Source organism: Cardiocondyla obscurior, linkage group LG20 (assembly GCF_019399895.1).
Source record: "Cardiocondyla obscurior isolate alpha-2009 linkage group LG20, Cobs3.1, whole genome shotgun sequence".
Lineage (NCBI taxonomy): Eukaryota > Metazoa > Arthropoda > Insecta > Hymenoptera > Formicidae > Cardiocondyla > Cardiocondyla obscurior.
In genome coordinates this window covers 3,239,014-3,255,290 of record NC_091883.1, presented here as the reverse complement: position 1 = coordinate 3,255,290, position 16,277 = coordinate 3,239,014, and the positions used below count along the sequence as shown (strand labels likewise).

The 16,277-nt window shown below is 48.3% G+C and overlaps 1 protein-coding gene across 1 annotated transcript in view; it reads right to left on the bottom strand.

The window, feature by feature from the left end:
• The window catches only part of LOC139110506 (uncharacterized), a 79,001-nt gene extending 62,980 nt beyond the window's left edge, over positions 1-16,021 (bottom strand). Inside the window, exon 1 of the mRNA XM_070670348.1 lies at positions 14,708-16,021. The gene's annotated coding sequence lies outside the window, so the exon portion shown is untranslated. The remainder of the gene's footprint in view (positions 1-14,707) is intronic.
• Positions 16,022-16,277: the final 256 nt, after the last annotated feature.

The window sequence follows — 16,277 nt, the reverse complement described above, 5'->3', positions numbered from 1 at the left end:
GCGGCCCGACTTTCGCGTCCGCGCGCACCGACCGTTCGTTCTCGCGTTTGCGCTTATCGAAAAGAGAAATTAGTTTCGCCATAATTTGACTCGCGAAAATCCTGTGAAAATCGCTGAAAGCTACGTTCGGTCAAGCGGCACGATTAACTTCATTGATTTCCGTTGTATCGAGCATAAATAAATTGCCACGTTCCTGCGTCTTTGTATCGAGCAGCCGTCGGAACGAGCGAGAGCGTGCACGTGTGTCGGTGCACGTACACCGTGTACACTTGCCCACATAATGCCCGTGTACGCAATGATTGATGGACTTTTTCGTGACGTTTTCTCGGCAAAGGCGTATCGATTCGTAGGCCGGACCTCGGCGCGCTACTATCCTCATGCATTTATTCGCGTATATTAAGGCGCGCGTATGTGCGTGAAAATAAGCTCATTTATAACCAAATATTAATCGCGTGGTGTTTTATTCCGGACTATTAATCATTTTCCACGGCACGTACGCGAAGGAAATAAAATAGAAATGTCGCTATTCCCGCTCGTTATCTTTATAAATATAAAAACGCAACGAGAGAGCGTCGGCGACTTAAATAATTAATCAGATTTCGTTATTCATTTTTAACACTTTTAATTATTTCTAATTTATCAAACATGCGTCGTCTCGGGTAATACCTAACACGCGTGGAGAATCGTCTATTGTAAGATTTTTTTTTTTTTTCCTTTTATCTCACATCGCAATGTTTCGTATTATCCGATATTGGTCTCAACCGCGGCTTTAAGCGGCACCGGCGCGGCCCCAGCGAAATAATAATTTACCAGACCGCGCATACGAGGGACATCCGCGTTTTAACGCGAGAGGAGAGAGGGAGACGGTCACCGCGGAAAAAGAGACGGGCAAGAACGGACGGACGAGAAGACAAGGTGAAACCGGAAACACGGCCGCGTGCGCACTTGCTTCATTCAGCTCTCGCTTCCACGTTCGCTCCTTCGTCCGTCCCTTCTCGATCGCGGCGTTCACGGTCCCGAGGGGCCCTATTCAACGGCCTCTTCGTTCGCTTCGAGACTTATCCTCGCGCGTTTTCATCGCCGCTAGCCTCCTCCGCGTCCTCCTCTCGCGTTTACCGAACATCCTCTCTCACCCGCGTTCCTCGAGCACTTCTCGTGCATCTCCTTCGCTTCCGTCATTCGCTCGGGGCGAACAATAGACCGGCGATACCGTAATGCACGCCAGCGAGTGATTAATAATTCCGCGAGCGAGTTAGCAGCTACGCTGAGCACGACATCCGAAACATTTCCTGCGACGGGGTTCGCGATTACGAGCCATCGTTGCGAACCGCACGTAACAACGTCGTGCCCACGCTCCCTTCGTACAATCGCGAATTTTATTTTCGCCGCCTCGAGCCGGCGGACCGGATCGCCGTAGGACACGGTGGCTTCCAATCCGCGGGTCTGCCGCTGGCCTTTAGCCGGCCTGTCTAATTGCGAAATTCTCGTCGCGAACGATTTAAACGATAATCCCCCAGCGATTGCACGCGAATTTGTTAAAATATATCTTTTCCGCACGCTGTTTCCGTTGACACAGTTCGGTAATTAAATTTCTAATTCGTGCCATCAGCACATTAACTTCGAGATGCTTCACGATGACGTATCTACGTTCGTATGTTACGCGACGACGCTACGTTACACAGGCTGAGCAGCTGATTTACGATTCGGCCGGCCCGCGTAACAGCATCCCGCGCGCCGGTCGCTCTTAAATCCCATCTAACGTTACTCGAGTAATTAGCCGCGTGCAATTACAACAGTTATGTTTAATTGCGACCGAAGCCTGTGGGTTTTATAAATGAACGCACTACGTGCGGTCGGTCACGCCTCGAACACGCGGAATCGTGAATTTACGGTTGGCGTACAATTGGGCGGAAGCGGCGTGCGAGCATCAGGTGCGAGGTGGACCCACCTGCCCGGCGCGTCGGCCTTTTGCTTCACATCTATTCAGTTCGGTATTCAGGTTTCTCGCGCCTGTACGTTACGATCGTGACGGCACGGCGACAAATTCCGCGGAGGACAAGCGCTAAATAAAATTTCCTTTAAAGCGCCGAACGAAAAAAAAAAGAAAAAAAAACGTTAAATGTCCCCGGCGACGTTATTATCGGAAAAGAGATACGTTGCGTCGAGTTAATCGAACTTCCTCGTACCGCCCGAGGCACTTAGATAAATTGTAATAATACAGCGCGTATCAAAGCGAGCGGTTACGAGATAAAAATCGTGTCGCATTGTTTCGGAAAATAATTGCTCGGCAAACCATGGCGCGCGCGAAAAGTGCTATTAAAGCCAATATTTGTACGGAATGAAATGAAATCTATTTTCTATTTCGAGCGAAAAATCGCTGAGCGAACTGAAAAACGATAACGCTATCGGTACTCACAGTCGGTTGATGATAAAAAAAAAAAAAAAAAGAGAAAAGTAACTAAATAAATAAAAATAAAGTCGAATGAGGGCAATTTCGCAATGGACTCGCGGTGTGCTGCTAGGACATAGTCGCAAAGCGGAAATAAAAATGTCTTAAGGTTGCGGGGAGCGAAAATGCATGTCAAAATATTCGTGGCTTTACCGTAATTTAAATTTTCTTGATTTATTTCACGAGTACGCGCAAATTGTAATAGGCGCGTAAAATTATTATAATAATTTACGATAATATAAAAGTTAATGCGCAATCGATCGCGATAGCTGCGAAATAATTTTTCGACCACGGCCACTGCGGGCGGAGATTAGTTCGAATTTTTGAATAGGTATTGTTCCGCCTAGACCCCCGCCCGTACGCTGCATCTCTCGGTCGCTGTCACTCTTCTCTCGTTTGCTCGTCGATTCAAATTACCTCCGCGGCAAACACCGATTCCACCTGCTGACGTCACTTCCCATTTCCGCCTGGGATACCGCCTGGCCGAGGTCGTCTAGCATTAACGCGATCACTTTGTAACCAATGAAATCGATCGCTACCATCAAGCGCGCTAATGCTTTCTTAAAGCTTATTTTTAGTACGTCTGCAAGTACTTCGTATGCCTTTAGTTACTAATTATAATACGGAATCGTGAGGCGTATTTAACAATTAGTCAGCTGTAGCCGCTTCAATCGAGATAAGGCGCGAATTTAATTAATTAATTATGCCCGCGCATATGTTCCCGGGATAATATTAAGCAAGAATAAATAATCGCGGGCGCTCATTAACGATTTACGACCTTCCTCAATGCCTAAAATTCGCGCTCCATATGGCTCGGTATGTCGCGTAAGCCCCCTTCGACTTCGCGGACCTACGGACGCGGAACGTGCTACATATGGGAGGTGCCCCAAGCGTCCCGTCTGTCGTTCAGAAATTTCTTAATTAATTCGGAACAGATGAGGCCCCTGCGTTAGCTCGAAAAATATAATATCGACAATCGTCAGGAGCGCCCGTCGCGAGTGCGTGCGTGCGTGCGTGCGTGCGTGCGTGCGTTCGTTCGTTCGTTCGTTCAAGTCGGGGGGATATCTCTCGGGCATGCGGAAAAGCGACGGCGACCTTTCCGCGAGCGGGCCGATTAATCGTCGCTTTTCTTACCTCGGGCCGGCGATCTGATTTCGCGCGTGCACGCACGCACGCACGCACGCACGCGGGCTGCGGGTTGCGGGCGCGCAGGTGTGCGCGGGGTCGACCGGACTACCGTGATCCATAATGACGGCCCGCGGGTGGTGGTCTTGTGTACACGCGGGGCTGGCATGGCAACGGGGTCGATAAATACCCCGGCACGGCGCCGACTTCCGATCTCATCGTCGACCGCGTCGCCGCGGCCCCCCGCGCATTCCGCCCGCGTGCCCCGCAATTTTCGGCCCTCGACACCGGTATTAGCGCCGTTCGCGTTTCGTCACGAAGAAGGGCCCCGCTTCGTCCGCGCCTCGCGCTTCGAAACCATGGCGATCCACGTAGCACAACCACCTCACCCGCGCCGCCGTCCGGCAAGGAATTCGCGCGATCTCGGCCTACGGCGGCTCTCGCCGCTCGCTCGGAAGTGACGGATCGATTATCATCGAAGGATTCCTCACGGGGAAACCTTTCCGATGTAATATATTACGTCCGCGTCCTTTCGCCGTGGGCTCGAGAAAGAAGCGGCGTCATTTCCAAGCGTCTTCGATTCGTTAATAATTAGCGGGATTAATTAAACGCTCGGTTAACGGCGTTACTTCGCGTTTATCAGACCTCCTTGCGGCTAACAATTCCCAAGTCGCGCAATGTACTTTCCGTCCCTCGCAGATCGGGAAAAGTATATAGGGAAACCTATGACCTATGACGTGTGCAATTTTTGCCAGATCGATGGTAAGCTAAAAGAATAAATAATATTCTAATTTCCGCGACAGCAGTTCTCTCTTCGCGATAATCTTGCCGGTGAATATTATTTTTCGTAATTCACGCAGACTCGTCGCGGCGAAAATAACGTGGATTTTGGAAAAAGGAGCCCGCCGCGACGTACCCCGCGTTTACCTGCCGTGATGATAAGCCTCTTATCTGCGGCAGGTGCACCGCTGCGAGAAAATGTGGGCAAGACGCACGTAACCGCCGTGATAAACCGCTCCTTTCTTCCCTTAATTGAACACTCGGGACGGTTTCTGCGCGAGGCTACATCCGGCACTTCTGCTTTGATAAAACTTTAACTCAGCGCGCGGGACATTCACCGGGCGAAGCTAAGGGGAGAACCGGTGGCTCTGCGTGACGTCATAACATGAGAGACTTCAATGATAAAGTAAATCGTCGAAGCGGGACTTTAATATAACATTCGATTCGATTTTTACATTACGTCTGAGTGATCTCTAAGCGAGTAATTATTTAGAAATATTTTTATTAAATATTAAATTAATTATTAATTTATTTTTCGTTATCCAAGTAATTAATTTAATGAAAAATTTTTAATTTAATAAATTAATAAATTCGAGGACGCACAAAGGAACAAACATGCATGAGTATAAGTTTCATTATTTTATTTCTGCCATACAGTTGAAAGTTACAATCGTTTGATCCAGTTCGTAGATATTAATGCTTATTGTAAAAAAAAAAATAATATAAAAAAAGAAAAAAATATGTATGATTTTTTCAAGGCACGATTTTATCGTATTATCGTCGCTATATATCGCTCTACGAGTCCTATTTTAACGCTTGCGATCGATACAATCGCACACGCAGAATATCTTGATGCCGTTCGCTGTGACGTGATAACTTCGCTTCAAACCTATGCAAACTAATTCCCGGCGTTCCGCGCCGTTGAAACCGCCGTTCCTCGAAAATCGGCGGGCCCGGGCGGACAAAGGGAGCGAGAACGGCTTCTCGGCTCGCGAGATTAATTCGAGCCTCGGGGCCTGGAGAATCCTAGAAACAATAGCGATCGGAATAGCAATGCGGGACCACCGGGGCGGGTTCAACGTGAAATCGTCGATAATCCACTTCTGCGGCAAAGCGCTTCGCCATTCTCGAGCGATTTATCGGTCGTCGCTGTCCGCTCGATGGGAAAAAGATCGGCCGTTCGCTGCGTCGTTTGCTCTTAATCGGGCGCATCGACAACGGGAGTAATAACTACTGCAACGGAAGCAGCTGCAACGGCTCCAACGGAGTGCATCTACTTTCACTAGGCAGGCGTAGGACACGCTCGAGAGATTCCGACTAATGATCCATGCCGTCTGATATCCATTATAGATCGCCGGTCGCCTCGCTCACCGCGGTACCCGCGCGATAATCGAGGTACAATTTTCGTGGAACCGACGTTCACCTCGAGCTCGAAGCGGGGCGGATTCGCGCAACGTCGATCTTTGTAATGACGGTACGAGTTCCTAAATCGCACGGACTCGCTTTCGGGAGCGAACTTACGTCTTGCGCTGCAGACTTTCGCTACCTTCGATGGCCCTTCGATGATCCGGTATCCAGCAGGTGATGGCATTGGATGATCCACGATTACACACTGCACATCTGTGAATTCTTCCAGTGCCAAGACCCGCCAGGACCGGTGACGTCGACTCACCTCGCAGGTCGATCGTGACAACTTCTCGCGGCCTGGCTAGACGATCTTGCGAAGTAACGCCGTACGTTTTCGTACATACGGCGCGCGATGCCTTGTCGAGAAGCCCGCCGGGCTGTTTGCGAAAGCGGCCCGCGTACCCGTCGCGTATCGCGGGGAAGAGCGTCCCGCTTCGACGCCGCCGTCGCTCCGGTAAAGCGAATACACGCTAAGCAAGGGAAACGAATACAGAGCGAGGAGAGGAGAAGGAGCAAGGTCTCGCGACGACCATTTTTGGCATGACTGACGTTTCTTACGTAACGCTACAGATTCGCGAAGCGCGCCGGTACGCGCGACGGGTTTTACCTTTCAGCTCGCGATAAAAGTGGACCGTCGCAAACGCCGCGTGCAACATCCGAGCGTGTTATAACTTCTCGTGCCGTTAGCGCGGAAAAGAATAAACTTTCCGTGGAAATTATTCTCCCTGGATCGGCGGTGTTTGTTAAAATACTAGGAGCGTACAAAAGGTGTTTAAATTGTCGAAATCGGATCCGTGACAAAATTCTCCCGAGCGAGAAAACAATGTGTCGCGAACGTGACGGTGGTTTGCGGACGTCAGCGATGTCACAACGTAAAAGCCGATTGCGTAACTATTAAACCGATGCCATTCGATCGCAACAATGCCGGCAAGGCCGGGCCGCGGCTAACGTATACCGCGCGCTATTGCGGAGTATCCGTTTTTTTTTGTTTCTTTTTTTTTTTCCGCGGCACGACAAACGGTATCCGGGCGAGCGATGCTCCAAAACGTGAACTATCAATCGTATCGATTGCACAATTTTCCGATCGGGTCGGCAAACTCTTTCCGCGGCACGACGTCGAGCCGAAACCCCCCGTGATATAAGAGAGGTCTCATTATCCTATTATCCATTACTCATTCCAAGGAAACTGGTTTTCCGCGGAGAACTTTCCATTTCGCTTACATTGGCAAACGGTACGGTACATATTTTGCTTGGAAACAGAAGTCAGGAAACAGGTGTAATTACGACGAGATTTATGCTTTATACGAAAAGCCGGTATTACGTACTAAGAAAAAGAAATAAAAAAAAAAAAAAAAAATACAAACCTTACAGCTTACCAATTATTATCTCGTTGAGAATAAGACAAGAGGCCTCGCACATCTGCGGCTTACGAATTCGTGGACTACATATTATTTTCAATTTAATATAATTAAACGCGATATCAAGCGAAGTACGTAAAGAGCGATAATTAATGCGCGTAATGCGGGCTTTTAGCGGCGTAAACTCTTGACGTTCGTCCACCACGTGTATACATATTACACGTGTGTCGAGGCAACCCCTCTTTGGCGGTCGTGCCGCTTCACCGGCTAATGTTTCACATGTCAAATTCGCCGAATGCGCCGCGTTCAGCTGTCCAATAAAAACAGAAGAAAAAAAATCACGATAATTACAGGAATTCCTTCCGTGCGAGAAAAAAAGAATTTTCGCTTATACAGCAAACATTTAGCTGTTTAAACAAACCTCTTGCCTCGCCGGTTAAAAAATTTATTGTATTTTTCTCCGCGCGCGTTTCGCAGAACTTCCCAAGATCTATCGTGGCGACAAGCATCGATCGTATTTTGCCGTCTCTTTGTCGTAAATTCTGAATATCTTATCTGCGCGCAGTAAAAATTCGCCCGAACGCTAAGCTCTATTAATGTACAATAAAATTTCAAATTTAAAGCAGACTAAAAAAAAGTTGGACTTAAAAAATGTGTATATAAATAAAGTCGATCGGTTGCGCAATCAATGAAACGCGACGGTGTTATCTGCGGGCTATCGCTGCGAATTTTTTGTTCTCACTCGTGCGATCTAAAAAAAGAACGGATATTTCTCACACATGTCGCGAAACGGTCGTTTCACGTTTCGCAGAATTTATTATGCAATGCGTGCCTTACGTTAACTATTTCTCTTTTTTTTTTTTTTTTAATATTAACGGTTATTCTTATTAGCTCTGTGGACGCGCTAGATCGCGTAAACTTTTGAAGAAACTCTTGTTCCGTAAATGCGCATCGATACGATAACTTTATCGAACTCGTTTCCTCGCGATAAATGTGATACACATGCAGACGATCACAGATTGATTATTACTGACAAAATATGGGGAGATTTGCGCTCATGTAATTATCGACTGACGAACTTCAGCTTTGCAAAAAAGACCGATAAACTGAAAGGAATTGATAGAAACTTTTTAATGTACGATTTAGAATTTAAAAATGCATTCCCGTCCCTTTTTGTATTTTTATTCTCTCGACGGCTAATAATAAGCAATTTGATCGATCAGTTTTAACTTTGTCGTACAGCTACTGATTATTCACAAAGAACATTGAAAGCACGTCGAGGTATCGAAGGGGAACGTTTCCCAAGACAAAATTACAGGAATCTAATTCAACGTTAATTTAATTTCGGTCTATTTAATTTTAATTTCCACAGAACGAACGTTCAATTCCTTTCGGTTCACCCATCTGTCGCGGGTAGGGGGGGACGAGCACTGGGCGATCTTTCGGCCACGCGGACACGACGGCGCACGGATCGAGCGCGGCGCGCATACTGAGCACGAAAAAGCGCGTCTGGTTCCGCTTTCGGCCTCCCGCCGACCTGGCTCTCGGTGTTCCGCTCGCGGTGCCGGTCCGGTTCCGCGGAAACAACGTACTGCACTGAGTAAGCGGCCCTCTTCCTGGCTTCTCCTCTTTTTTTTTTTTTTCCTGTCTCCCTCGCCGGTCGGTGCCCGTCTTCCTCTCGATGGTCCTCTTCGTCTCTGGGCTTAGCCGCCCCCTCGTGCTTCGCCCTCGTCGATCTCTGCGGCCGCGACTTTCGGCCGCCGTCGACCGGCCGAAACTGACGGACGGGGCGGCCGACGCGCCAGCATGCGGGGGTGCTCGTTCGCCGCGCGCGACTGCGCTCCCTTTTTCGAGCGGGTGCCCCCCTGCTCCGAGCATCCCACCCTCGTCAGCGCGAACGGACAGGAAGGGTTGCGCGTCGCGGCCGTCGTCATTAGCCTCCGACCGATACCGTTTCCCTCCACCCGACCGCGTAAGGGTTGATTTCGGACCGGCGGCCGGCACTCTTGTCCGGCAGTGCTCTGCGATTCTTGCGGGAAGTTAATTAAGGTGGACACTTTAAAGAAGAGAAAAAAAAAAAAGAAAAGAAAGAAAAAGAAACTCTGTGGGGGATGATTTGGATCCCACGATATGACAGTTGCACCACCTGACCGCGAATGTATTTTTAATCTTGTATTCACAAGGATTTTTATGAGATAAGGAAATAAAATTAAAATACACTCTGCAGGGCTTTCTCGAGGTGCATATTTTTATCAAAAGCGAAGTGAATAGAGATACCGTATTATCTGCCATGAAAGCCGACTTATCGCCGTAGGTAAATTATTTACCGCTTGTTGTATTATGTGTGCTACGAGTTTATTAAAACGATAATATCAGGTGATTTACATCGCGCGTAATATTAAAAGCGCAGCTGAATTTAATGCGGCCGGAGAAGTATTGACAATGTCTCTCGAGCTTGCAAAAATAATACTTCAAGAACTGCCATTCTCTTCTAACACAATTGCACAATAAAAAAAATATTCCAGGCGTGATCAAAATTAAAGAAAAAAAGAAAAAAAAACGTGTAACATAATTATCTGTTTTTTCTGACGTAATGATTAATTAATTATTAATGAGAAAAATCGGGCATTTGGAAAATAACGTTTTTAATTTCTTTTTTTTCCTTTTTATCTACGTCCCAATTGTTTCCAAGCTATCGAGCGCAGTATGGACCGCAAAAATTCCATGCAAATTTTAGATGGAAGTAAAAAATCGAGCGATTCGAGTCGGGGAAAACTAGAACGTGCGCGTACCACCCACACCTATATCGCCGATCGATACTAACACGTCGCTTAGACTACTACCGGGCCATAATCAATACGGGTCTGATATATCTGGAATGAGAGTGAAAGAACTCTCGCGGAAAACGGGGAGGTCGTAAAGCGGCGACCGAGCATCGGCGATAAATCGTTGTTGGCGGACAATAGGACACGAAGCCCGAATGGCCGTCATAAAACGGCGGTTTTCTTCGCAGAAGATTGTCATCCGCGAGAGAATCGCGCGCCCGGCGTGACTGCAATGTGCGGCAATGCAACTGCAAATTGTACGACAAACCGCCATGTTGCGTACGGAATTCGCTTCGAAACTATCCGGGTTGGCTTCCCAAGCGAGCTTTTCGTCGAATTCAACCGGCAGGGCAATATATTCTGCGTTTCTTAACACTGGGCGATAAATTAGCGAAGTATTTCGGATTAAATTCTCGATAATAGCATGTACATATATAAAAGATTAAATAGTAGACATAATTATTGAAATATAAGAACCGATCTTGTTATTATATATTAAGAAATTATTTTTTTTAATTTGCAATTTTTACTTAGTTATTTTTAAACGGTACAATGAAGTATCGTAGTTTGTTTCAAATTAAGAAACTCTCGTTGGTATAATTTTTATTTTATAACTTGTACATCCATTTCTTTTGCCAATATTAATATCTACTTTTGGTAAGCGGCAATATCGAATTTAATGAACATTTAATGAAAATAACGATTTAACGTCGTATATTTAATTATCGACTGAGTGAAAGTCTGGGTTCGATTAAACGTAAAATCTCAAGGTGTAAATCGAGTAATTTTTATTAAAGTATTTTTTTAATAAATATTATTTAATCGTCGCAAGCGTTGCGCGAAGTTAGAAATAATTCGTATTTTATAGGAGAATGACAAGTTTTTTCGTTGCCATCGGCCGTCAAGCTTAGCTCAGTATTACCGACGATGGATAGACTTAAAACGAAATATAACACGTTTTCTCGCGCTATACTCAAATAAAAATTTATTTAAATTACATCGCGATTCAATTAATAACAGCGATAAATTATTCCGTTTTTTCTTTCTTTCGATCAAAGACATGTGAAGCCATAATACAGTCTGCGACGTAGGAAAGTAACAAAGTCGTAAAACTCGCTCGCATAAAATATGTTAATGAAAATGGGACCGAAAAGAATCGCAGCTGTCGCGAGAATTGCCGGGCCGAAACCTATAAAAGATACAATCGGCGTTATGCCGATCCACGGCGGTATATCAATCCGACGGAATCTCTGACGTGCAAACCCGTTTTATAGGGCCGAACTGGTTTTCCGATTTAAAAAGAAAATAAGTAAAAAAAAATGTTATTTCCACGCGGATGTAAATTGCACGGGAACGATTTGCATTGGATTTCATCACTGCTGACGTCATAATTCCCAGCGATCGGTGCACGGATCGACTTCCATTATGCGCGCGCTCGCTATTAATCCCCGTAATGACGGCGTCATTACCAGCGAGCCCACGCGCTACGTGATCGACAACAACGTGCAGTTTCTAACACCTGTTGCGTAATAGACTCACGCGCGCAATCCGTCGATCGAAGACGAAACGGCTGGTCCAGCGAGCAAAGAACCACCGTCCGTCTCTCCTCGCCGAGCCGAGCGACTCAAATGACGACGTAAATTTGGCGGAATTAAAAAAAAAAAATATTAACACCAGTCTGTTAATTACGTTCGAGGAGAATCGAGTTTATTTCGATCTCCAAAATCTTGTAACTTTTTTTTACCAAGAAAATAACTTTTAGATAGTTCGTTGTCTAATTTCGCGTTTATATTTCGCTGTGCCGGCCGTTTTCGTTTTCGCTGACCTCGCGCGAACGTTCATTGGATCCATAAAAGCGCGATTCTCGGTACTTCGCACCCGGTGCAATCGCGAACGGCAACAAATCCTTCGGCGTTTAACGAGCTGTTATACGCGGCCAATTGCGAACTTAATTACGCTGAAATAAAAATGATAATTTCGCGGTGAGGACGCGGGCTCACGTCGCCAAACAGATGCGCGATGGATGCACGGGGGGAGTGTTATGCAAGCAAGATTTAATTATGGAAATGATATGGCGAAGAATAGGATGGTGGGTCGCACTCTTAATTGTCCGACGCACCGCTGTCGCTCGATTGACCAAGCGTAGTCCACATTAGAATGGGCGCCGAGATGGCGATATTGCGAAACGGCGCTGACACGTTGCAGAAATCGCAGCGGCGAGCGGGCAGAAAAAGATTAGAAAGTGCACGTAAAAGAGCGAGAGGGAAAAGAAAAAAAAAAGAAAAAAAAAAAGGCACCGTGGAAGTAACAAGCGTGCATAGAACGCGAATACAAGGTACCGAAGGCGCGGTATAAAATCGGTAAGCGAGCGTGGGCCAGGGTAAAAAAAAATCCGGCGGTACAAGACGCGCACGTCGGAAGGATAAATGCACGAAATCGTAGAAGAGGCGAGAGAACTCCGAGGTGACAAGGGGAGGAAAAAAAAAATATAAAAAAGCCTCGACGGAAGCGAGGAAGCGTGCGTCGCGAAGTGCGAAGAGAAGGATGAGTAAAAAGAGACGCGGCAGGAGAGGAGCGCGCGGAGAACGAGGCTGACAAAAGCCCCGGGACCGTTAGGGTAACAGGCATCCGTGCGGGAGAATAAAAGCGAACACGGCGGAGAACGAGGCGCGAAGACGAGAGGAAGAGTTAGAGCCATCGCGTATACGCGCCCGAAGGGAAAACGAACGGACGATCGACAGGTGCCGCGAAGAATTTCCGCGTTATCTCCGTCGCGAATACGGTCGTCCCGTTCGTCTAACGGGGTGGTCGCGCCTAACCGCGCGCGCGTTTCTCATCCCAACGATTCAGCGAGATGATCTAGGGAGACGGAAACGGGCCGCGTTCGATCCGTAAAAGCGCGATCCTATCTATAAAATTTATGCGACGCCTAAATTAGCTGTAATCGATTCTATTGTTACCCTGTATTAAATTATATATATTTTTTTGTTACAGATCGACGCAGCTGCATCCACCGGCAGATTTTTACAACTCCGCTGAAGCTCATCCAGATCGGTAAGTCGCATGACTTTCTTATCGTAGTTTGCAATTGGGGTGTATTAAAAAATAGCGCGTGCCTAGCGCGCGCATGATTCTTTTAATAAAATAAAACAGGCGCGAATTAATCTGTCACTGTCGCACGAGAGCGCAGCTCTATCTCGTTTCGCGTTAAAATAAAATAACGTTCGCGTATAAAATGATGTGCTCTCGTTAACGAGGTATTCACCGTCCGAGTGCTCTTACTGATTATAATTAACAATCGCCGCGAACGAACTTGCCGCGCGGTAACAATGTAGTTTGTAAGCCGTAAACAGCTGACTGCGCGGATATCGCGTGGCTAGCATCGCGCTTCTCGCGGTGTATGTTAACATTATGCGTAAACTGGCCGCGGAAAATAAACGGTTTCGGTAAACGAGGCAACGGGGTATGCCGTTAACGATGAACTCGCGGGCACGGCGCGAATCTGGCGCGCGTATTGTAAACGCAATATTAATGATTAATAACGACGAGCGGGCGAGATCGGCCGGCGTTGATAACTCACTCAGCCGAGATCTCAGACATCCGCGTAACGGACGTTAATTACTTTTTATGTAATCACGCCCGCGAAACGATCGAGCGATGGGCAACGCGGGCGATAATTGCCCTGTTCATTGTGCTCGTTAGTACTTTCTCCGGCACGACTATCTGACAGCATAATCGTCGTGATTAGCGGTCGCATCGCGACGCCAACGTCTCCTAGGTCCTTTAGCCAAGACCGCGTCGTTACGCGGCGCGTTTAGATCGGGGGGAGAACACTCGGGGCAGAACCGATAATATCAGCGCTTTCTATGCTTTCCAATGTACCAGGAATACATTTCGCCCACGCTAATAGTCCTCGATTTACGCAACCTTTCCTTGCAAATCGGACCGACAAGTGCGTCTCGCGCGAGAGTTCGCACGATTCTCCGTGAATCCAGAAAAGAAAAAAATAAAAAAATCTAAGTGAAATCAATTAGAAGTCAGGGGTCGATAGAGGCAAAGGTGCGCGGGAGATAATTCTCAGATCAAGACATGGAGTTACATGAATTTAAATCCGAAAGTAATTTTTTTTTCAAACGCCTTTTTTCGTTTTGCGAACGTTCCATTCATCGCTCTATCGCTCGTCAAGGAAAGAATGCGGACCCCGCGGTGACAGGCGCGATTTTCGTTTCGCGGATTCGCAATCGGTCTAACGAAAACGCGGGATATTTACGGCCGGCGGCCGTCTCCGCGGAGATTACCCGGCCGACTGATGCGGAAATAACGATCGAATGCGAGAGAGCCCCGCGTTTTACGAACGGGCTATTACGTCCGCGGCTGGCCATGCTCGCCTCGGCGGTAACGAGCGAGCGTGTTTACCCGCCTGGTTGCACCAACAATCCCGCGAGTCAGACCTCGCAACTGCAAATGGCATACAATGCGCGCGACTAAACGAGGCGCCACGCTCAATTCGCAAACGGACTCGCGATTTGTCAAACAGACGAGACGAATTTGTTACGAGCGCGATTCATAGCGCGCATAATTTATCGTTATTGCGGAATAAGTTTTGAGAGGCGAAGAGGATTTTGAGCGAACGCGCCGCTTGAAGGAAAACACACCGAGACAGAGAAATTGCGTGGAAAAAATTTTTTTAAGCAGCTTAATTTGTATCGACGGATCGCGAGACGTTCGACTTTAAATGACGCAAGTGCAGTTTATTTACTCACCTGGACCGCGGGACGATTTTTCTTAGCAGCGACGTCGAGTCGCGGACGATAAATCTTCCTCGGCGAGCGATCCTCCTTTCGCGTGGCGACGATGCGTCCGCCGCGGTTTCGTTTCCTTCTCACGAGATCTCTCTTTGGGCGATCGACGCGATCACCGTTCGTCGAGGGACCGATGGAGGAGTCTCGCGTGTCGGCGTCTCCTCGGCTCGATATTTCATCCGCCTGTTCTCTCGATCGGCGACGAGCGTGACGAAAAGGGTAACTCGAGACGCGCAGCGGAATAGAAAACGCAGAGGCAGGACGACGGGAACTCTCGGACGTAGGCGCTCAGACGTTCCGCGGCGAGTCTAATCGGCGGGGTACCGTTTTAACGAACCCGCCTTAATAAGCGCTCGTGCAAGTAATTGACAATGACCTGTCGGCGCGCGCGACGCTATCGCGCTCACTTCGACAGATAAGAAGGCGCCTTCGAGGAACGCGGCTCGTCGTTATTACGTTTCACGCACTCTTAACGACGTCTTAACACTTCTACGTAAGAACGCACTCCCTTCGAGCGAGAAAGATAAATCGCGAGTAGTCCTTCGTCCCCGCGCGACAGCCGGGAGACGCGGCGCCGATCGTGTACGAGCCGCGAATCGGCCGAGATGTCTCTTCCTCGTGACGACTTCTCCGTTTATCTTCTTCGCGAGAACAGTTCGCGAACTTTAACCGCGCGATCGATCAAGGCGTCACAGTTCGTTTCCCGTCGCGTCTGCTGACTTCAACGTAAAGCGCACCGTTCCCGAGCTCGGCTACGTTTGAAAAATCGTCCTCCCGCAACCGAAGGAACGCGACAAAGCGCACTCGCGGGCGCTCGACCCTTCGCCGGACGTCGGCCACGCGACTACGTCGCTTTATCGCGATCGATGTCGGGCGTTATCGTCACGACGAGACGAAGATAGCGCGGTGTATCCGAGCGTGCTGCCCGAAGCCTCGTTGCCGCGGTAAATGGCGCGGAAATCCAGGCTGCGCGTCGACGTGCGTCGACCTGAAGCCGGCCGAGTGCCGAGCCGATCCGCCTTCCTCGTCCCTGACCCGCTCAACCGGCGACCTCGATGAATCACGTCGGAAGCTGATCCCTCGGGCCTGACAATCGACAAAAGTTCACACGCGAGGGAGCGAGACCTCTCCCGCGTCCCTTTTCCTCTCGCTTCACTTGACGGTGGCCTTCGACGCGCGAGGATACCCTCTCGCCTCGACGAAACGATCTCCCAAGACGCGGCCGCGTCGGTGCCGCGCGTTCAGAGTCCCGAGAACAGTTGCATCTGTGTCCCGTAAATTTTTTTCAAGCGACTCGAAGAACGACGGATGAAAAACGTTCGAGTGGTCACCGGGGCTTGTTTCACCTCGTTTATTTATTCCGCGAATATCGAATCGAATGGACGGTCCAGAAGCAAGACGCTTCAGTCGCGACACTCGAAATAGCTCGCCGGACAAGATGCTACGCGATGCGCTCGTCTCGCCTCGTGAGAACCCACCGGTGAATCCTACGCGAGAAACGTTACGCGAAGAACGGACGCGTCTATCGAAC